Raw genomic sequence first — 19,610 nt, forward strand, 5'->3', positions numbered from 1 at the left:
CGCTTGAGTTTTATTAAAAGTACTTATAGTATATTCAGTGACTCTGCATCACATTTATCCTGATACCAGATTTGATTGACGCAACCCTAACACTAGTAATGCTGCCATAGTTCAGCTGCAGTGAAGAAAATACCTTTCCGTTTTATCGAAACTCCCCGGTAAGAATAATAAAGACGTTTTATTATCGGTGCATGTCATGTTTTCAATGTGGTGTTTGTTTGAAAGCTTTTAGTTTCAGGACAAATTTTCGAATTCAAAAGCACTGTGGCTCTTGGCGAATTATCTTGACGCTACTGTATCTTGACGCTACCCATGCATTCTGCTCATGGGCATGACCCAATTTATTTTAACGCACGAATGTAACGTTAACAGTTTGCCTGGACAAATTACGTTATGGCTTCAAATATAAACAGGACCTGTTGTTTCTAAGTAGCTCATGGAGTCTTTATAAATATCAATCAAGCTTATTCCTACAATGGCTAGGCTATACGTGTTCAATCCTAACTATGGTAATCTGAACCCCGACATTGTTCTCAATCGCGATTGTTCATGAACACAGTTTTGTCTAGGCCTAAACAAGACTGAAGTAGTAAACACTCATTTGTCCTTGCTTTAAATCTGTCATTACGTGTGTTCATCTCAATTCAGGATGACTTAAATGGTAACTTCTAACACAGTTTGGTCAGGTAGTATTGTCTGGGATTGACTGTTTTTCCTTCAAATCATTCATCCTGGAGAGATTTAGCTACACTAGGACAATTACAAACCATGTAATCAATCCCTTAGATTTTCAAGAAATACCTAAATCCATGTTGACTGAGGAGGACTTTTATGAAAATTCCACCAACTAAAATTGAAAACCAGCATTAACTTGAGGTTTTCATATAGTTTTTGAATCTACCTTTATTTTTATGATATTTTATTTGATCTCTTATAAACAATACAACACATACACACGACTACATCCTACAAACATTACACCTGCTCAGACCCACTTGAATCCCCCGTTTTGAATACACATGCAGTTGATAGTTTCACAAATAGGCCTAGCCAACAAAATTAATGATTAATCTTTTTTAAAGTAGGCTACTTCTTCTGCAATATGGACCTCTTTCACCAGTTGCTCTTGGTCTCAGATGAGTGGGTGCTGCTATAGCCTACATATCATGATGTAGTGGGGGAGCATGGTAGTGACAAACAGCCAACCTATCCTAAATATGAATGCCTAAATTTCATTGCCTTCACACTTCTGTTAGGAAGGTCATCTATAATGAATGGGAGCTCAGCTGGCAGTCTGTAGTTGAGGTAGATGAAGTGGAAGTCTGGGGGAGTTGATGAGAGGTGTGTGAGATATATACACACTGCTCAAAAAAATAAAGGGAACACTTAAACAACACAATGTAACTCCAAGTCAATCACACTTCTGTGAAATCAAACTGTCCACTTAGGAAGCAACACTGATTGACAATAAATTTCACATGCTGTTGTGCAAATGGAATAGATAAAAGGTGGAAATTATAGGCAATTAGTAAGACACCCCCAAAAAAGGAATGGTTTTGCAGGTGGTGACCACAGACCACTTCTCAGTTCCTGCTACCTGGCTGATGTTTTGGTCACTTTTGAATGCTGGCGGTGCTTTCACTCTAGTGGTAGCATGAGACGGAGTCTACAACCCAGACATGTGGCTCAGGTAGTGCAGTTCATCCAGGATGGCACGTCAATGCGATCTGTGGCAAAAAGGTTTGCTGTGTCTGTCAGCGTAGTGTCCAGAGCATGGAGGCGCTACCAGGAGACAGGCCAGTACATCAGGAGACGTGGAGGAGGCCAAAGGGGGGGGGGGGGGAGGCTAAAGGGTAGTGTGGCGAAGTCAGGTAGGAGACCTGCGCCAACTTCCCGATCTTACCGTGGAGAGCGAGAGTACGGGCAGACACCGTGTTACGCAGTAGAGCGCATGGTGTCTCCTGTACGTGTGCATAGCCCGGTGCGGTACATACCAGCTCCTCGTATCTGCCGGGCTAGATTGAGTATTGAGCCGGATGTCATGAAGCCGGCCCAACGCATCTGGCCACCACTGCGTCTCCTCGGGCCGGCATACATGGCACCAGCCTTACGCATGGTGTCCCCGGTTCGCCTACATAGCCCAGTGCGGGTTATTCCACCTCCCCGCACTGCTCGGGCTACGGGGAGCATACAACCAGGTAAGGTTGGGCAGGCTCAGTGCTCAAGGGAGCCAGTACGCCTGGACGGTCCGGTATTTCCGGTGCCACCTCCCCGCCCCAGCCCAGTACCACCAGTGCCTACACCACGCACCAAGCCTCCTGTGCGTCTCCAGAGCCACTTTCCTCCTCCCCTTTCCTCCTCCACGCACTAGCCCTATGGTGCGTGTCGCCAGCCCATTACCACCAGTGCATACACCACGCACCAAGCCTCCTGTGCGCCTCCAGAGTCCTGTGCGTCCTGTTGCTGCTCCCCGCACTAGCCTGAAGGTGCGTGTCCTTAGCCCGGTACCTCCAGTTCCGGCACCACGCACCAGGCCTACAGTGCGTCTCAGCCGGCCAGAGTCTGCCGTCTGCCCAGCGCCGTCTGAGCCATCCGTCTGCCCAGCGCCGTCTGAGCCATCCGTCTGCCCAGCGCCGTCTGAGCCATCCGTCTGCCCAGCGCCGTCTGAGCCATCCGTCTGCCCAGCGCCGTCTGAGCCATCCGTCTGCCCAGCGCCGTCTGAGCCATCCGTCTGCCCAGCGCCGTCTGAGCCATCCGTCTGCCCAGCGCCATCTGAGCCATCCGTCTGCCCAGCGCCATCTGAGCCATCTGTCTGCCCAGCGCCATCAAAGCCGCCCGTCTGTCCCGAGCCTTCAGAGCCGCCCGTCTGTCAGGAGCCGCTAGAGCCGTCCGCCAGACAGGAGCCGCTAGAGCCGTCCGCCAGACAGGAGCCGCCAGAGCCGTCCGCCAGACAGGAGCCGCCAGAGCCGTCCGCCAGACAGGAGCCGCCAGAGCCGTCCGCCAGACAGGAGCCGCCAGAGCCGTCATCCAGCCATGACCCGCCAGAGCCGTCATCCAGCCAGGATCCGCCAGAGCCGTCATCCAGCCAGGATCCGCCATCCAGTCCGGTGCTGCCCCTCAGTCCGGTGCTTCCCCTCAGTCCGGAGCTGCCCCTCAGTCCGGTGGAGTTAATTTGGAGGGTGGCCATTTGGAGGAGGCTACCAAAGCAGGTATTGACAATGGTGGAATGGGGACCACGTCCCGCACCCAAGCCGCCGCCATGATGGGGACCACCCCGGACCCTCCCCTTTCTGTGTCAGGTTTTGCGGCCGGAGTCCGCATCTTTGGGGGGGGGGGGGGGGGGGTACTGTCACGCCCTGGCCTTAGTTATCTTTGTTTTCTTTATTATTTTAGTTAGGTCAGGGTGTGACATGGGGAATGTATGTGTTTTTGTAGTGTCTAGGGGTGTTGTATGTGTATGGGGCAGTGTCTATTGTAGTTGTCTATGGTTGCCTGAAGGGTTCTCAATCAGAGACAGCTGTCATTCATTGTCTCTGATTGGGAGCCATATTTAAGGCAGCCATAGGCATTAGGTTAATGTGGGTAATTGTCTATGTTGTACGTTTGATGCTTGTGTATGCACTTACGTCATTAGCTTCACGGTTGTTTGTTGTTTTGTTCAGTTTGTAAGTGTTTAGTTCGTGGTTCATCTTCGTCTAATAAAAGAAGATGTATTTTTCTCACGCTGCGCCTTGGTCCACTCTCTCACCTCAAGACGACCGTGACAAATATAATAAACACAGAAACACGAGCCTTTGGTCATTACAATGGTCAAATCCAGAAACTATCATTTCGAAAACAAAATGTTTATTCTTTCAGTGAAATACGGAACCGTGCTGTATTTTATCGAACGGGTGGCAACCCTAAATCTAAATATTGCTGTTACATTGCACAACCTTCAATGTTATGTCATATTTATGTAAAATTCTGGCAAATTAGTTCGCAACGAACTAGGCGACCCAAACGGTTGCATATACCATGAGCCTGCGTGCAATGAACGCAAGAGAAGTGACACAATTTCCTTTGTTAATATTGCCTGCTAACATACATTTCTTTTAACTAAATATGCAGGTTTTACAAAATATACTTCTATGTATTGATTTTAAGAAAGGCATTGATGTTTATGGTTAGGTACATTCGTGCAACGATTGTGCTTTTGTTAAATCATTACCCGTTTGGCGAAGTAGGCTGAGATTCGATGATAACTTAACAGGCGTCGCATTGATTATATGCAACGCAGGACAAGCTAGTTAACCTAGTAATATCATCAACCATGTGTAGTTAACTAGTGATTATGTGAAGATTGATTGTTTTTTTATAAGATAAGTTTAATGCTAGCTAGCAACTTACCTTGGCTCCTTGCTGCACTCGCGTAACAGGTGGTCAGCCTGCCATGCAGCTTCCTCGTGGAATGCAATGTAATCGGCCATAATCAGCGTCCACAAATGTAGATTTACCGATCGTTATAAAAACTTGAAATCGGCCCTAATTAATTGTTTGTACGGTTAACTTTAAGGAAACTGGAAGATTTTTTTAAAGGAGAATAATCTAGGCTATTAAGGGGTTTATAAGTTATTTTAGAATTCAACGGGTGCATTTTAAATGATTGGAAACCTTAGACTGCAGTGGCTTTAACTGTATCTGGGTTGTTGTGGCAGGCTGACAGTGTGTCCCCAGCAGTGAGAAAGAGAGGGAGAGTATGGTACAGCCACTAATGTTGTGCATTGGGCTGTAGCTCTAGCTAACATGAGCGCTAGGAGGCTTGATCCAACCTGACATGCCACAATTGGGCCAGGAATAAAAATGACAAGCCTGGAGGACACAGGCAATAAAGCAGCCGAGAAGAGAGGCCTATTAAGTGGTTCTTTGTGATAGCGGAGAGGTGAACAAGTTGTCCTTCAAAAGGATGAGGATGCAAGGCAGGGAGGGAATCTCCAAGGTGATCCTGAAGGGACAAGCCAGCGACAGGTAGTGAGGAGAAATGCCAGAGTAAGATACTAACAGCGCTGTTTGCCTATCGCGGAGCGGGAGCCTTATTAAAATGCATTAGAATCTCCAGGCTGCTCCGCTCTACGCTACTTCTCCCATCCCCATCATCAGGGTGCTTATCGTCTCCAAGGCAAACGGCAATACAAAACACTAGGGAGCCGTGCAAGGCCTGTCAGCCAAGTCCTGATAGAAGAGACCTGGCACTCTCGGCCTTAGCTCAGTTGCTACAGCTGTGATGTCATCAGAGAGAGGCTTAATAACATTTGCCTTGGTTACTGCTGCTACTGCTCACATTTTTGTAACCAAACCCATATAGGAGCAGTTTGGAAACGCTACTGTCTCCTGCTCCCATCACTACAAATGTCAGAGGTGTGATCATGTATAGATGAAAGAGATTGGTGACTATGTGAAAAGGATATAGTGTTTTCCATCTAAAAGAACTCATGAGCAGCAACATGTGAAGTTCATAGGAGCATGTCAAATTTAAGTTGAGTTTTTTTTTATGAAGGGATATATATATGTTTTTACAATTTTCCATCTTAAAATGTAGGAATAAGCAAAGATGGAAAAGGGGTCTTTTTTTGGAGAACATCTACCAGAAATAGTTTAAAGGTATTAGAAATACATAACACTCATATTGAAGTAAAAGACCCCTTGCCAACAAATATCAACACTTTATATTTAGTTTTGAATATATTTGTCTGCCTTCTGTACTTTGAAGAACAATTGCCTTGTGCCTTAAAATTCTGTTAGCAAAAACCCACATATCTTTAAGATATTTTCTAATTGCTCTCCCTCATTAAGAGGGGAGGATAATGAACATTCAGAAGTAACAAATAAAGGTAGATCTATTAATTAGTCAGTGTTTTACTGATATCAATTTTGTTTATGAATTATTGTGACGATAACTTGTTCGCTAACTGAATTTCTGCAGTTGATTGGCTACAATGGGGGAAATCATAATAGTCACAAACCACAGTTGGGTTCACAAGTTTGGACAGCAAAGTAGAGTACAGAAAAGTATAGCACAGGGCTGTACTGTTCAGTAAATAACTACAGTATAGTTCAGTAGAGCACATAAGTTAAATACACTATAGTACTGTACTCAAATGCACTCTGCTGTGCTGTACTCTGCTGAGCTCTACTGTGGAGTTGCCCAGATGCTGAATTGTCTTTACTATTTCAAAGACCTTTTTAGCTTCTGTGAAACAAGGGCTCTTTTTCAATTGTCTTTCCTTGATTCCTCACGTCCTCTCTCTTCGCCTCCTCAAAATGCATTGGAGGAGAAGATTAGACAAAGGAACCTAGGATCTTCTGTGCATTTTGAGGAGGTGAAGAGAGAGGATGTGAGGAATCAGGAGGACAATTGAGAAAGAGCCTTGGGATTACAAGGTCACCCAGGGACATCTCAAAAAGACAGAACTACTCCAGGCTTTTTGTCTTCTCAGAGAGACAAAAGCAGAAAGCCATGTTTTACTGTAAAAGCATAGAGAGAAGTCAGGTGAAACATCAGGCTAGAAATGTGTTGTCCAATCTGGCTTGTTTAGCAGTTTTTCTACCCACAGCATATTTACTTACTGTACCGCATGCCTGCTGCCTTCTAAGGGAATATTTACTTTTCTTAATGCCTGTTTTGTTATTTATAAGCAGCATTCAGTATAACAAAGATTTTGGGACTATTAGGGGAAAGCGGATGTGGGCGAGGTGGTTGACTGAGAAGCGTGGTGGGTGGGTGGGAACTCTAGGGAGACTGAAGTGGGGCTGGAGCAGTAACATTACGCCAGACAGAAATATAATTTAAATGTGAAGCATTCCCAGTTGTAGCCCGAGTTCATGCATGCATATGATTATGATGGAAACTATGCTGACCTTTCTCCAATTGGATCATGTTACTCTTAAGGCAACATTTACTTCCTCACACGGAAAATGTCAAGCAAAAAGCGCTCTGTTTACTCTTCATTCAGATTGTGTTATTCCCCATAGCCTAACTTCTATTGCTATGTGAGGACATCGGTTTTCAAACAACCTAGGCTGTCAATGTCTATCTAGGCCTAATCATTTGTTTAGTAGAAGTGTAGTTCTATAGTATATCATTTTTAAAATTATTTAGTCTAGGGGTTTTCAAACTTTTCCTGCCCAGAGACCCCCGGCCAGGCAAACCAGGGACCCTCATCATATGTTAGCAAAAATATAAAATCACGTCTTATCAGGTGAATGATAATGGCAAGTAGAAGTAATCAACATTTTAAAAGTGAAGAGATTTGGTAGACAGTTATTGTTTTCAGATCCCCACAGTTCATTGGAAGAGGAAATGTAAACTAACATAGTCTATTAGCTCGAAAGTTATCTTGGCGGCGTAGAGAATTTTGCTTTTTTAAGGCACATTTTCTGCAATTCTACACATGTTTCCATTGAGCTGAGAACATTTTGAAGTGTTGAAGTTGATTTCCATAAATTCTACACAGTTTGCATGGAGCTCTGATAATTTTGCAATTTTAAAGTTAATTTCCTGCAATTCTATGCATTTTGCAATGGCTAATGCTGTGTTCCTCTGAAGTAAATCAATGTGCATGTGCCCAGAATGCCCAGTTTCTTTTCTCCTTGACTGTATAGCTTTTTTTATTGTTAGTTCTCAAAGATGGTATTATTAAAAATAAAGTGTGTGTGTGTGTGTGTGTGTGTGTGTGTGTGTGTGTGTGTGTGTGTGTGTGTGTGTGTGTGTGTGTGTGTGTGTGTGTGTGTGTGTGTGTGTGTATAAATATCACACACTCATTCAAGGGCTTTGCTTTATTTGTACTATTTTCTACATTTTAGAATAATAGTGAAGACATCAAAATATGAAATAACACATGAAATCATGTAGTAACAAAAAATATTGCTAAACAAATCCAAATATATTCAAAGTAGCCACCCTTTGCCTTGATGACAGCTTTGCACATTCTTGGCATTCTCTCAACCAGCTTCACCTGGAATGCTTTTCCAACAGTCTTGAAGGCGTTGACACAAAGACATACCGTGCATTCAGAAAGTATTTAGACCCCTTGACTTTTTCCACAGTTTGCTACATTACAGCCTTATTCTAAATGTATTAATAATCTTCTTAGGGCTAGGTACATAGGGCTAGGTACATGTACATATAAGTGTCTTATATCGGCTGATAGCTTAAATTCTTGTTAATCTAACTGCACTGTCCGATTTACAGTATCTATTACAGCGAAACATGCCATGCGATTGTTTGAGGACGGCGCCCACATCAAAATATTTTTCCACCGGCACAGATTTCATACATTCACGTATAACAATTAAATATTCACTTACTTATTGAACATCTTCCTCTGATTTGTCGTCCAAAGGGTCCCAGCTATAACAAGTAGTGTCGTTTTGTTAGATAAAATCCTTCTTCATATCCCTAGATGTCTGTTTAGTTGGCACCATCGATTTGAGTAATCCACTCGTTCAACTTGCAGAGAAAGGAATCCGAAAAGGGGTCTGAATACTTTCCGAAGGCAGAAATGGTATCCACGGTGCAGGGTTTCCATTAACCGGTAATAGCTGGCTTTTGACCGATTAAAATAAATAAATATGTATATATAATAATAATAGAAAAGCGATAATTAAAATTGGTGCCGGCCAATTATCTGGGAGAATAATAAATGTTGTTTAGCTTATTCATTGATGGAAATGGCAATCGCTGGAAATATACTGCAGAATATAAACGCAACATGCAACAATTTGAAAGATTTTACTGAGATTCCACAGTTCATATAAGGAAATCAGTTAATTGAAATAAAGTCATTAGGCCCTGCAGCCATGTAATAAAGCCCATTTTGGGGGGAAAACTAATTAGGTGGGAGCCAGGCCCAGTCAATCAGAATGAGTTTTTCCCCACAAAAGGGCTTAATTACAGACAGAAATACTCCCCAGCACAAACGATCTTGCAAGTGAAGAAGCCGGGTGTGGAGGTCCTAGGCTGGCGTGGTTACACGTGGTCTGCAATTGTGAGGCCGGTTGGACGTACTGCCAAATTCTGTAAAATGGAGTTGGATGCAGCTTATGGTAGAGAAATTAACATTAAATTCTCTGGCAACAGCTCTGGTGGACATTCCTGCAGTCAGCATGTCAAATGCACGCTCCCTCAAAACTTGAGACATCTGTGGTATTGTGTCATGTGACAACTGCACATTTTAAAGTGGCATTTTATTGTCCCCAGCACAAGGTGCACATGTGTAATGATAATGCTGTTTAATCAGCTTCTTAATATGCCACACCTGTCAGGTGGATGGTTTATCTTGGTAAAGGAAAAATGCTCACTTACAGTGATGTAAAAAAAATTGTGAACAAACTTTGAGAGAAATTAGCTTTTTGTGCCTATGGAAGATTTGGGGGATTTTTTATTTCAGCTCAGGAAACGTGGGACCAACACTTTACATGTTGCATTTTATATTTTTGTTCAGTGTACATTTGACTGGTTATGCTTATCAGTCTGAGATTTTGAATAATTTAGTGGAATTAAATTGGCGTGTACAGTATATACGTTATGTATCTTATCACACTCGTTCAGCATACATATACAGAGCCTTTGAGCGGAAAATCTGTCAGACAGCGCGAGAGCTGCTGCTACAGCATCTCAAACAGCAAATGCATAGGCAACGGTAGTTAGGCTTCATCAGCGCGTCACACACCACTCTCCAATGAGCGGAAGACAGTATGCATTTTGAAAACATATATACTTAATTGTTTGAAACCTGAAAGTTTTAATACATATTATGACGTGCAGGTCGTATCTTGCTTCAAAGTAGCCTAGCCAAAATCAGACTATCCATGGAGGCAATTATTTTATATCAACTTTCTTTCATTGTCCATAGCCAAAGGCACAATCCTAGTCATATTAGCAACCCATGCTAGTTGTTGCATATTACATCTCCCCTCTTTTTACATTTCTGATGGATATTTGAAGCTCTGTCATAGGAAACCGCTTGGATGTGCAGAGCGCTTTTGACAGGTTTTCCTGCTAATTGCATTATGGAACAAACATTCACGCTATTGGGCTATTTCTTTCTCAACAAGCTGACCAATAGAATAGGTAAACTGCTCTACTATGGGGCATAGTAGATTGACATAGGCTAGTGATTTTGCTGTTCGTTACTTGTCTTGCACAACGTGAAGTCCATACAGAAATGGTTTGTCGAGATCGGTGTGGAAGAACTTGACTGGCCTGCACAGAGCCCTGACCTCAACCCCAATGAACACCTTTGGGATGAATTGGAACGCCGACTGAGAGGCAGGCCTAATCGCCTAACATCAGTGCTCTTGTAGCTGAATGGAAGCAAGTCAGCGCAGCAATGTTCCAACATCTAGTGGAAAGGGAGGACCAACTGCATATTAATGCCCATGATTTTGGAATGAGATGTTCAACGAGCTGGTGTCCACACACTTTTGGTAATGTAGTGTATATACGCAGGCCAGGATAGGGTTTAGAATGGAATAAACAGCTGTAGATACATTTGCCCAGTTTATTGTTTTCTCTGATAGTAAACATTAGCTGATCTTGCGTTTTTCAGATTTACAAAGTCAACACCTTCTACAATATTTTCCATCTATGTTGGACATTGGTTCACATGATGACATCAATATTTCAGGTATGATCCTTCAATGTTGACGTCAGCCTGAGTGGTTGGAATACCGTTGTGTTTGCACGTTGCCTCTCTGGAAATGGCAGAGAGAATATAGAATGGCGCACTGATATTAGAAACATGCCTCTAGAATCGCTACTCAAAAACGTTCTTCAAACCGTCTACCGTGGTTCTCAAACGTCATATCTGGAGTAACAACTACCACATTTTATTTTGTGTGTAGGCCTAGTGTGTACATGGATATTTGCATAATGCATGCAGAGCAGGGTCTATTTCTTTCAACCATCTCCAGGAGTGTGTAGACAATTTGCGGTGATAGGGCGCCTCGAGCGTTGATTGGCGTTGAACTATGAAGAGCCATTTCTGATGATAGCGCATTTGGGAGACTGTAATCTATCGAAAATACGGTTTAGCAGCTACCAGAACCACACCTTGAAAGTTATATACTTGCTTGCGAAAGGTAAGCTTGAGATGCTCTGGTTTTATAAAATACCTAATGTTATAGCTGCTGCTGTTGAAAAAGTCAAAGTGAACTATGTTATGGCCACGCATTCCCTTCAGACAGCCCAAGTATCTGTTCTTTAGAGATGTTGATATTCATCGTCGACATCTCTAACGCGCAGATACTGGGGCACCTTCAGACTAGCTACACACGTTCCGCTGCACTTCGGTGTGAGTAGCTAGCTACAACTTGTTAATTACCACATGTAATTACCACCACTTTATTCAGTGCTGCTGCATTCTAAAGTGCAACCCATTTATATTAAAACGGGTTCACTCCCCTCCATTTTTGAGTCTGTCAGTTTGTCTACTTTGAACTTTGTCTTCTAATATATAACGTTAGATTCGTCTGGGAAAACATGGTTGTTGTATTTGACCATTTATCCTAAATTGTAGAAATGTGTTGATGTCAAACGTGTGAAATTAATAAAATGTCCATCTGCTGTCAACAGACTTGACTTGACTTTCTGGCTGCTAGGTGGAACAGCGTTTATCAGCCCTCTGCAAAGTCTTATTTGCTGTGGATGGAGCCCCGTCTGGCGGACAGAATCAGTACTGCACCAGCAGACGTGAAAGAAGACTGGTTTTAAAAAAAAATAATCCAAGATGGCGACTTGTGAGTGTAGCACAAATGTCTTTAGTTTATACCCTCCTTGTTGGTAAGCGTTTCTGCTGTTTACAGATGTGAAAGTGTTCAAAGCACACACACTAAGCCTGACCTGTCATAGCTCTATGTAAAAGCTGCCACTAGATACAGATTTAAGATAAGTTTAGTTTCTACTAGCCTAACAAAGAGTGTTATGGGGGAAGGGAGGGGGGAATACAGCCTGGTTTTTGTCTAACGACACCAATCACAGCACAGCCCGCTACTCTACATAACCCCCAGCCTGCTCTCCGGGTCGGTGAAAGGCATCTGTTAGAATCTTTTAGATAGTACCTCCAAAAGTGCTGTGTGTGTATAGCGGTGGTTGACTGTGTTTTAAGTAATTGTGAGTGTCAGGGTGGTTCCAGAGATTAACCGTCAATGAGACTGCTAGTCTAGTCTGGTCCTATAGTTAAGGACTGTAAATAAGGACTATTTGTGCTCGCTTCGGCAGCACATATACTAAAATTGGAACGATACAGAGAAGATTAGCATGGCCCCTGCGCAAGGATGACACGCATAACCGGAAGCGTTTCCAACTTTTCTCTCCCTGAGGGGTAAAATTCTATTTTTCAGACCTAAAACATTGTGTTTTCTCTATTCAGTGTGTGGTGGAGAAAGCAGGCACTCCTGTGGATGTTTGGTACCCTCTAGTGGTCATGTTGGGTAAGTGCAACAGGACAGCTGAACTAAACCCAGACCAATGTAGACAGAAAATCACTTATACCCATACTAAACCACACCATATAATTGCAAACAGGCCGTGACTTAATACATTTGTGACAATTAATTGTGACAACACGGGAAAAATGACAGCTCCCTCCTTGAGGACCAGAACCCCCATGACTCATTCATTCCTTCATTAGATGTAAGATTCAACTTGTTTTTGTGTTTTACACTATTCCCGTGTTAAAGCTATTCGTTATCCTGCCCAGGCTTGTTTCTGTGTGAGTTTGGCAACCTAGATTGAAATTTAATATTTTCTAAAAGCACCGAAAGTATCAACATTTAGAATGTTATTCTATTGGAACATTTGGTGCTACTGTACATATATTTTAAAGGGATTTTCCCGTACTTTTAAATACTTTTTAGCCAGTAGTTCTGAAAGTAGAACTCATGAGCCAAAAGTTGTCCCCGACAATTGCGTACTACATCACATATGTGCAGATGTGTGCACCACGTCATTGCGCTCTCTCTCTCGCTCTTCTCTGATTCTTGCTAGCTGTCACTCAAGTAGCGAGGGGCTGAACTCATTGACTGGAACCGACGCCCACTCACTGACATAATCTCCGTCGCATCTAAACCAGCATTGGCCAGTTTCTGGACTGTCGTGGTCCTGATGCTGGGATTTGTGTATGTAGTTGTTCCCGCTGCCCTGCAGATCTTGGGTAGAAGTGCTGCCAGATAGTTCACGCCCATCGGCACTGACGTGTTCCAGATCGAGTCCCCGATACACTCCTCTCCTTGGGTGGAGATAAAAATGCAAGGCTGTTCTCCAGGCATTTCAGTAGATATTTCTCCAGTCATGCCACCGGGCATAGTGGGTTCCCTGGCTGCTCGAACATGAATCCCCTCTTGGACTCCCTGCCTCTCTCCCTTGGGTCCAGACGATTCTTTGTGGCCTCGTTTATATGCGAGAGTGGCGTATCTGAGAGAGAGAATGCGTTGTTATAATATTGCTTTCCAGTAGCCTATTACGAGTGCAAATTAGAAGAAAAAAAAAACAGGCTATGAACATCATACCTTAGACTGTTCTTGTCTGTTTTTACAAGGAATAAGGAATGAGTTGGGCTTTAGTTGTCTGTTCCCCTCTTCTTTGACCCAGATGTAACTGGAGGTCGAACCATACTTTCTGGACCAGACCCCTTGGTGTACCAGGATTCAGAGCCTGGCAGTTTTGGAGCTGGGCCATGTCCTTATCAGTGATGGGAGGGTGGCTGTTTGTGATATATTGTCCTTGCCTTAGCTGTTTGATGTTGGCCAGAAATGCATGATTCGAGGTGGTAAATTCAGTGTCCTTCATAAGGAACTAGCTGCGACTGGTGGTTGGGTCATTTAGAAACCCGTTGAGCCCACTCCGGAGTGCCAGGTAGCTACTTATGCTGTACTCTTCCCCCTTCCCATTTCATACATTTCCATAAAACTGTCGGAGAACAATGGTAAACTCTTCCTTAGTGACAGTTTTGAAGTCAACAACTTTTTTATTCTCTGCTAGACAGCCCTCGAAGCAACGCACAGCCCAGTTTGTATTCTTAACTGTGTTTTTTTCCCCCGTTGCGGCTTTTCTCTAGGTCATTCAATTCAGTATCCCACAAATCTGTATGCCTGTGTATTATTGCCATCTCTTTTTCCCAATTATTCCATAGTCATGCTGCCAAAAATGTTCCACTCATCCATTTTAGTTTTGGCAGCCAACTGAAAAAAAGTAGCCAGCCAACTGAAAAAAAGTTTTGTATGTTGCTACTGTATGACAACCAGCTCAATTTGCTGTCTGTCTCGTTCCGACACATTCACTTTATATGAGACGGTGGAGATCGCAATTCAATATTGAAAAGGCCGGAGAGACAGACCAGTTTATACAAATCTCTACTGTTGAGAACTAAATGCTAGTCTAAAAGAAATGGGAGATAATGTCTAGATGCTTTTTATAGTGGAGATAAAGTTTATACATTGATGCTCCCCCTAACCCCCCCCCCCCACAACCTCATCTGACATTTTACCTGCCCCCACCCAATGGACATTTATCATGTTAGTTGTAAATATGTAATTATTATTATGTTGCTATTGTTTCATTCACTTCCCTTTGACCTGCACTGTAGGTGCTTAAGATATTCACTGTACCCTGCATTTATATCTGCAACCCTGCGCATGTGACTAATAAACACTCTCTGTGGCACTGCTAGGACTCACCACTAGAGCGCAGCAACAGACAATAAAATGCAGTGATCATTTGTAGGCTGTTCTCTGGCAATGGCAAAGGATTTTATGGTCTGTTGCTGCTCTCTAGTGGCAAGTCCTGGCAGTGCCACAGATGTGTGTGTGTTTTATTGCACAGGTCCAATTGGCATGTAAAAATGTGTATTATGTTTCTCTGGTCTAAATCTCATGTAGATCATGATGTGACAGAAAGACTGAAAACCAGCAGACACTCAAGCCTAGAGTAGTTTACTTTGCTTCATATACTAACAACCTGTTTAGCTGGTTGGGCCAGACTGCACTAACAGCTGAGTGGCATGAGGTGTGGCCTTCTGTCTTTGAATTGGCAAGATCCGTTGTAATATGTAAATGGCCTGTTGTCTCAAGGTGTGAGTAGGTAAGGCTCCATAGCTCAGTGGTTAGAGCACTGGTCTTGTAAACCAGGGGTCGCGAGTTCAATTCTCGCTGGGGCCTTGACTAAAGGATCACATGTTTTAATCCAGGTCAGTACAATCCCGATTTGTGTTCAATTCTGCTCCCCATGTATACATACATACCTTGTGAATAGTTATGTTGTTGTAGTAGCTTATGTCCCGTGTCAACAGAACATCCAGCACAGAAATTACATTATTGATGCAAGCTCTCACAAACACCCAGAAGAGCATCTATATTTATTGTTACATTTTTGTGGCGAGTTACTGGGTTTTATGGCATCAGTCATGGCTCCATAGCTCAGTGGTTAGACCACTGGTCTTGTAAATCAGGGGTTGTGAGTTCAGATCACGCTGGGGCCTTCCTCGAGGGGTCATATGTTTTGGCCCGGCTGATGTGTGCTCCAGCAGCACCACACTGCCTCCGCGACAACCTGTGTAGCCTAACATGCAGTCTTGTCTACACATTGCATTGGAGTAAAACAATGTGTGTATTAACAACATACAACTGTTATTTTGCCTCTCAATGATCATTCAACGCCGCACGATTTGATGGACAGACAGCACATCATTGAAGTTCGCCAGAGTAGCCAACTGTTCCACCTGTGGGCAGATAACAAACAGATATTTTATTAACATCTTCAATGCCTGGATCGGGAGCCGGGGTGGGGCGTGTGTGGAGCTTTGTCCCCTTGGGAAGGGCCTTGCTTGAGAGACCAATGCAACCAATGTTGACATATGAGATGAATGTGTGAAAACTGTGGATGTCGTTGTATTTGATCATGTCACCACTACAGATTTGTTTTGTTTCTGCATTTTATTTCCATTGATCTTTTTCTGGCAGAGATTAATGTATTTTTCTATATGGCATTAGGAAAGCTGTCCTACTTGAGCATTTGTTTCTCTCTCCCCTCGCCAGTACGTCCAACCGGCCTCGCAAACGCAGACCATGTTTAACCACGCCAGCCCAGGACCTCCACATCCGGCTTCTTCACCTGTGGGATCGTCTAAGACCAGCCACCCGGACAGCTGATGAAAATGTGGGTTTACAGAAGCAAATAATTTCTACATAAACTGTCAGAAACCGTCTCAGGGAAGCTCATCTGCGTGCTCATCATCCTCACCAGGGTCTTGACCTTGACCTGACTCCAGTTCGGCATGAAAAATAAGATATTTGAACATTGTTTGATTTACGTGTAAAGGCAGTATCAATATGGAGAGAGGTTGGTTTAATGCCCTATGGGGAGGGGGAGCCATGAGAGATGATTTCAGAAGTTTACATACAATAAGTTGACTGTGCCTTTAAACAGCTTGGAAATTCCAGAAAATTATGTCGTGGCTTTAAAAGCTTCTGATAGGCTAATTGTCATAATTTGAGTCAACTGGAGGTGTACCTGTGGATTTATTTCAAGGCCTACCTTCAAACTAAGTATGTCTTTGCTTGACATCATGGGAAAATCAAAAGAAATCAGCCAAGACCTCAGAAAAAATTTGTAGACCTCCACAAGTCTGGTTCATTTTTGGGAGCAATTTCCAAACGCCTGAAGGTACCATGTTCATCTGTACAAACAATAGTACGCAAGTATAAACACCATGGGACCACGCAGCCCTCATACCGCTCAGGAAGGAGTTGGGTTCTGTCTCCTAGAGATGAACGTACTTTGGTGAGAAAAGTGCAAATCAATCCCAGAACAACAGCAAAGGACCTTGTGAAGATGCTGGAGGAAACGGGTACAAAAGTATCTACATCCACAGTAAAACGAGTCCTATATCGACATAACCTGAAAGGCTGCTCAGCAAGGAAGAAGCCACTGCTCCAAAACCGCCATAACAAAGCCAGACTATGGTTTGCAACTGCACATGGGGACAAAGATTGTACTTTTTGGAGAAATGTCCTCTGGTCTGATGAAACCAAAATAGAACTATTTGGCCATAATGACCATTGTTATGTTTGAAGGACAATGGGGAAGGTAGGCAAGCCGAAGAACACCATCCCAACCGTGAAGCACGGGGGTAGCAGCATCATGTTGTGGGGGTGCTTTGGTGCAGGAGGGACTGGTGCACTTCACAAAATAGATGGCATCATGAGGGAGGAAAATCATGGGTATATATTGAAGCAACATCTCAAGACATCAGTCAGGAAGTTAAAGCTTGGTCGCAAATGGGTCTTCCAAATGGACAATGACCCCAAGCATACTTCCAAAGTTGTGGCAAAATGGCTTAAGGACAACAAAGTCAAGGTATTGGCGTGGCCATCACAAAGCCCTGACCTCAATCCTATGGACAATTTGTGGGCAGAACTGAAAAAGCGTGTGCGAGCAAGGAGGCCTACAAACCTGACCAGTTACACCAGCTCTGTCAGGAGGAATGGGACAAAATTTACCCAACTCATTGTGGGAAGCTTGTGGAAGGCTACCTGAAACGTTTGTCCCTAGTTAAACAATTTAAAGACAATTAAATGTCAGGAATTGTGAAAAACTGAGTTTAAATGTATTTGGCTAAGGTGTATGTAAACTTCTGACTTCAACTGTATGTATTGCTGCTTTCATTTTGTGTTTTTGTTTCGTTACAAGTTTTACCAGATTGGGATACTTGAGTGTGGGATTATGCGAGGGGTTAGGGTGCTAACTTCATGATCTGGTAACTCTTGAGAGAGGTCACCAGTAGAATAAGGGAGAAATGACTAATGTTGAAAATGGTTTCAGCAATAACAGTATGTTGTTATGCTCTACACACTGCGAACAATTTAGACTAAGGATCCATTGAGATACTGATCTTTCATTTGCAGGCCATTCGTGACAGGATAACAGGGACAAAGGGGGGCTGTAATGAGAAGAGTAATTACCGGCAATAAAAGGTTTCATTTATAAATGTACATTCTAACAGGGATGATGTGTGCTCAGTTTAGAAGCTGGAATTTGAGTCCTATACTCAAAGTAAGCACTAAGGACTGTAATTTTAAATTTGGGTTGGATAATTTATAAAATAATTTAGTTATGATTTGGATACAGTGAGAGAGAGTTGCTACAAAACGGTGAGGGGTGGATTCTAAAATTTATTTGGCCAAGGGAGGCTCCAGAAACCTTATCTGTAAGTGTCCTCCGACAGGGAGATTGTTTGTTAGTGAAATCACTGGATGGTAACTTTCATGGTTGACCCAAGCTTTTTTGTTCTCTTTTGTTTTACCGTGTAATCAGAATTTGAATGTTAAATGCATTAATGGGTGGTGTGAAATTATTAAACATGTACTTTTTTTCTCTTTCCTTTTCAAGTCAATATGTTTTTAGGTTTCGTGGAGCATGAGTGATCATTGTTCCAGAGAAAGGACTGATGTATATTGACTAATTGATTTGAGGATGTTTTAGTATGTTTATAATTGAAGAAGTGCATTAGGAGTAGTGACAAGTGTGTTATGGGTTAGATGGTAGTGTATGTGCAAATGTATCTGTAGCAGGAGGTGAGGTGTTTGAGACAGAATGTTTACATAGAGTTGTTAAGTGGGAGGGAACGTGACTGCAGGGGAGATCTGTGGGAGCTCATCAATTAAGGTTATGGTGAGAATAGAAGAGATAGTGGTGGCATTTCAGACACTATGGTAAACTTTCAAGAAACTGTGACTCAAGAGTTTTGTTAGGTTGGATATTCTTCCAACTAATTAATATCTTTCCCAATTTCTAACAGCAGGCGAACACTTGACAGATTACATGCAGGAGTTATTCTCACGTCAGTTGCTGTTGGGACCATAATTGAAGGAGGCAATAGGCATGGGCCATGTTAGTAGTAGCACAGGTTACTTTAGTAGCATTGTTGGGATATCAGTTTGAGGACTCGTGCCACATGTGTTAGTAACTGGTAACTGGGAGACCGATGGGAGTACAGAGGGGAGGCTGTTATTCAAATGTCACGAATTAGTGATCTTGCCATAAGAGTAGAGTATGTTGTCAGGAAATGACCCATGGGTTGCAGTTTGTAAATCCTCAGGTGAAAGCAGAGATAACCAAGGGAACGGGCTGAATTCTGGAGATTGAGTGTGCATCAAGATTGACCAGGCGGACACATTGGTGCGGCTGGCTTCCGGGTTGGAGGCGCGCTGTGTTAAGAAGCAGTACGGCTGGTTGGGTTGTGCTTCGGAGGACGCATGGCTTTCGACCTTCGTCTCTCCCGAGCCCGTACGGGAGTTGTAGCGATGAGACAAGGTAGTAATTACTAGCGATTGGATACCACGAAAATTGGGGAGAAAATGGGATAAAAAAAAATAAAAAAAGATTGACCAGGCGGGGGTGTTGGGACTAGAGGTCGACCGATTATGATTTTAACGCCGATACTGATTATTGGAGGACCAAAAAAGGCCGATACCGATTAATCGGACGGTTTTTATATTTTAATTTATTTATTTATTTGTAGTAATGACAATTACAACAATACTGAATGAACATTTTTATTTTAACTTAATATAAT

The 19,610-nt window shown here is 43.0% G+C and overlaps 1 long non-coding RNA gene and 2 other non-coding genes across 4 annotated transcripts; all 3 read left to right on the forward strand.

Annotated features, from left to right (window-relative positions):
• Positions 1-10,694: 10,694 nt before the first annotated feature.
• On the forward strand, positions 10,695-18,412 carry LOC129857590 (uncharacterized). Of its 2 annotated transcripts, XR_008759917.1 has the most exons (4): positions 10,695-11,121; positions 11,615-11,778; positions 12,411-12,471; positions 16,072-18,412. It is a non-coding gene; the product is annotated as an uncharacterized LOC129857590 (long non-coding RNA). The 2 variants fall into 2 exon arrangements; XR_008759918.1 differs by lacking the exon at positions 12,411-12,471.
• LOC129858745 (U6 spliceosomal RNA) lies at positions 12,244-12,350 on the forward strand. Its single transcript, XR_008760097.1, has one exon. It is a non-coding gene; the product is annotated as a U6 spliceosomal RNA (small nuclear RNA).
• trnat-ugu (transfer RNA threonine (anticodon UGU)) lies at positions 15,123-15,195 on the forward strand. The gene has a single exon. It is a non-coding gene; the product is annotated as a tRNA-Thr (tRNA).
• Positions 18,413-19,610: the final 1,198 nt, after the last annotated feature.

This window comes from Salvelinus fontinalis, chromosome 6, assembly GCF_029448725.1.
Source record: "Salvelinus fontinalis isolate EN_2023a chromosome 6, ASM2944872v1, whole genome shotgun sequence".
In the NCBI taxonomy this organism is placed as follows: Eukaryota; Metazoa; Chordata; class Actinopteri; order Salmoniformes; family Salmonidae; genus Salvelinus; species Salvelinus fontinalis.